Here is a 3,903-nt window from a genome sequence, read left to right as displayed (position 1 = left end):
TTCAAATTTTATTTTTTAAAAAAAATTTGTTCTCCTCATCAACCAACTACAGGATTGTTTATTCCTCTCTAAAAACAGAAACGACTTGATTTATAATAAGGCAAAGAATCAAGTCAGTCTTCTATGACCACTGGAGCCAATTAGGAATCTCTTTTAACCTTTGATAGCACACTTGATCCACATTACTTGATACTTATCAAATAACCAAAGGCCATGTATTTGACCTTCTTCCAAATAAGTGTCTCTCCCAAACACTCTTCACTCTTCTCCCCATTCCAATTGCAAAATCTTTAAGGATGTTAGAACATTGTTTTTTTTTTTTGTTTTTTTTTTTTCTGAATATTTCAGCATAGCTTTGTGATGAATAAAAATTTTCTGAGCATATTGTTTAGAAACACAAAAAGGAAATAAAAGTACTGGACATTTTATTAAGGCCTCTCCTTTCTAGCAATATTGGGCTGCACCTTGGTCTTTGTCCTGTCCTGAATCCCAGAAGGCTTCTTGGCATCAGTTAGCACAAGTGAAGCAGAATGCACTCATGTCTGGCTGACTACACAGGAAATTCCTTTTCAACTTTCCACCCTTCACCCAGACCCTCACACCTGATCCTGTCCAAGTGCAAAAGCCTCAGTGTGGGTGATCCTGATGGTACAGATCCTCTTCTTCCAGGCTGGCTGGTTCCTTCCCAATGATGCTTCCAACATCACCTCGTCTACTAAGGCATCAGCTTGTCCAAAAAGCCTTTATTGGCTAAAATCTAAGCTTATCGCAAACTAACCCCTAATCCAGCTCTACATCACTTCCTCTCACTTTTCCCCTGACTGAACCCTCCACTTTAGTCAGAAAGGCTTATTTACTGCATCCCCTTTTCACATCAGCATGGTACACTTCCTCCTGGCGTCACTGAGATGGTCTCTGCAAATGCCTCTCCTCCTCCGATGGGTCAGGACTGGTCAAACCCCTGTAAGGAGTCCTTCCACTCCAGTTCAGTAATCATGCCTCCTTACTCTGCCAGGGCTACCATTTCCGCTTCATTGCATGCTGCCTTATTTTGACATTTGTAGTTTTATCAGTAGATTTACCATTTCCCCCTAACTGTGGTGTTTGAATGTTTGTTCTATGCCACTTACGGTTGATCCTCCCATATCTGTGGGCTCTGCATCTGTGGATTCAACCACTTGCAGATCAAAAATATTTAGAAAAATAGGGCTGGGGATATAGCTCAGTTGGTAGAGTGCTTGCCTTATAAGCGTGAGGTCTGGGGTTCAATCCCCAGCACTGGAAAAAAAAATTTAGAAAAATAATTGCATCTGTATTGAACATGCACAGACTTTTCCCCTACACAATGCGGTACAACAACTATCAACACAACATTTAAATTGTATAAGAGACTAAGTTATCTAGAGATAATTTAGAGTATATGGGAGGAGTATCCGATGACATCCATGGTGCTTATGCTGTGATGTTAGAGAGGGAGGACACTTGTGGACTGTAGGAAGAGAGGACAAAAGGCTCCAGATTACAGGGAACAAAGAAGAAAGATCCCTCTGGTTCCAAAAAAATCTCCTGAAAAAGAGTAAAGCTTTTATCAGGCCCTCAAAGCTACCAGGCCAAGCAAGTGCTTTTGGCAAAGAAGAAGAGAAAAGGAAAAGAGTTCAGATTTAAGCAACTGGAATCATTCCTGCATGATTCCTGTGGAAGAAATGTGACCAAGTACACATCAGACTAGAAGTGAAACCTCATGCTTTGGAAATGCCTGACACACATTACTTGGTCTTTGTTGTTATACATCCAAAAGATTAGTGGGGTAAGTACACTGATGCAGGGGACAATTGCAAGACTTCGTCTGAAGAAAATATTTAGTGATGTCTTTGTTAAAGTCACCCTGCAAAGCCCAAAAATGTTACAGATAGTAGATCCTTATGTGACCTGGGGATTTCCGAATCTGAAGTCTGTCGGGAACTCATCTTGAAATGTGCACAAGCAAAGGTCAAGAATAAGACCATCCCCCTGAGAGACAACACATGATTGAGGAGCACCTGGGGAGGTTGGATGTCATTTGCCTGGAAGACCTCATTCATGAAATTGCCTTCCCGGGTAAGTATTTCTGGGAGATTGTTAGGTTCTTGTGCCCTTTCTACCTCTCTGTGGCCCGTCATGCTACCAAAAATAGAGTAGACTTCCTCAAGGGATGGAACTGGCTATTGGGGTGAACACATCAATCAGCTCATCTGCCAGCTGAACTAAACCCAGAATATCTGAAAGCAGTGCATTGGAACCTTGTGTTTTTGTTCAATGGACTTGTTATCAAGTATCTTCAAGGAAGATTATTTTCTGCCTTAAGAAACTGGGAGGAAGGGATTGGGGAAGAGAGTAGTTATGATCATGGCAGACACCTCTCATCACAGTCCAGTTCCAAGGGAAATTCCATTGTTTTCCACATTGACCACCTCTGCCTCTGAAATCAACACATGCCATAGAGGAAGGAGTCCTGCTTTGTCACATCCTCTATCCTGGGGTTTAATGTTGGTGAATGAATAATCCAAGCTTGTAGACAAGCCTCCCCAAGACTCTTGCAGCAGTGAACCAAGTCCAGGAACGTACTTGAAATCTAGAGGTCCCGAGAGCCTTGTTTTGAAAACTTGAACTACTCAGGAAGAAAAGCACAAAAACAAAGTGCTAAAATAAATAAATAAATAAATAAAGTATATGGGAGGATATATTATGTTATATACAAACACCATACCATTTTATATAAGGGAATTGAGCATTTATGGATTTTGCCATCTGCAGGGAATGAATCCCGAGTGGATATCAAGGGGAAACTACATTGGTAAGTGCTTTGAATGGATTAATTCTCACAGTAAACCTGAAGGCATATCCTGGGATTAGCGGGGTATTATGTTAGGGAACCAGCACAGCTGAGGGTGGTAAGTGATGGAGAGGGTGAATCTAATGCCTGTGTGTTTAGCCACTGAGCTAGGCCCCGCTCACAGTAGTCACCCAAGAAATATTTCTTCATCAAGTAATTGGTGATTTTTCCGCCTGTTCTGCCCCAGTCCTGTCTATTCTACCTTCTCAGAGAGAGCCAGGCTTGGGAAAATGATCAAGCATCTTCATGACGCTGACCTTCTTACGAGAAGAGTTCTAAAAATAGTGGAAACTGAGTTGTTTTGATTCTGTATTTCATCACTATCGCTTGTGATTCCACTCTGAAATTCCTTGTGGCCAGAACCTCCAGATACATAGTCGGTTGCAAAGTTGTTATTTTTGTTATCAGAAGGTTGGAGATGTTTCTATTTGAAGTACTATTTACATTCTTTAGCCCAAAATAGTCAGAAGTGTCAGTATCATGTCTTCGCGTTTCTAATAGAATTTCATGATGTTACATGGAAAGTCACGAGTACCCAGTGAGTGTTTTTGCCCTCTCCGGGATCCAGGAATGCACATTAGGATAATAACTCAGGTCATCTTTGTGAAGTGAGGCTGTAACATCTTCTCCCGATACAAGAAGGGAGATAGAGTGTGTGTGGAAAGAAGTTATTGGCAACACATGGGAACCGTCTGCCCTCCTGTGAGCAGTAAATTCTCACACTCTCTCCTCATGGCTCCCTCATTATAGTGTCACAGATCAACCAACCCCTTCAGGCACTGTTCTGACCCCCAGAAGAAAACCATGCCTCCCATCAAGGCCATTCCTATGGGCCTGCAGGACCCCAGGACCTTTGTTTTCCACCTCACATTATTATTGAGATAAAACTTCGTTACTGCAAATAATATTAAGGACCACATGCTGAGGGGGAGTAATGAAGATTCATTCTGAGAGTGTGAAAGGAGAGGAGGTCAGTCGGCTGCCGGTCACCATCATCCCACATTCCATTGCTTGTGGTCCGAACATTCATG

At 42.0% G+C, this 3,903-nt stretch overlaps 1 pseudogene across 1 annotated transcript; it reads left to right on the top strand.

The window, feature by feature from the left end:
- Window positions 1-1,345: 1,345 nt before the first annotated feature.
- LOC306664348 (large ribosomal subunit protein uL30-like 1) lies at window positions 1,346-2,247 on the top strand (annotated as a pseudogene). Its single transcript has 2 exons — window positions 1,346-1,350; window positions 1,496-2,247. The product of its transcript is annotated as a large ribosomal subunit protein uL30-like 1 (transcript).
- Window positions 2,248-3,903: the final 1,656 nt, after the last annotated feature.

This window comes from Sciurus vulgaris, assembly GCF_902686455.1.
Source record: "Sciurus vulgaris genome assembly, chromosome: 6".
NCBI lineage: Eukaryota > Metazoa > Chordata > Mammalia > Rodentia > Sciuridae > Sciurus > Sciurus vulgaris.
The sequence above is the reverse complement of the archived record's forward strand: the minus strand, read 5'-3'. Positions and strand labels throughout refer to the sequence as shown.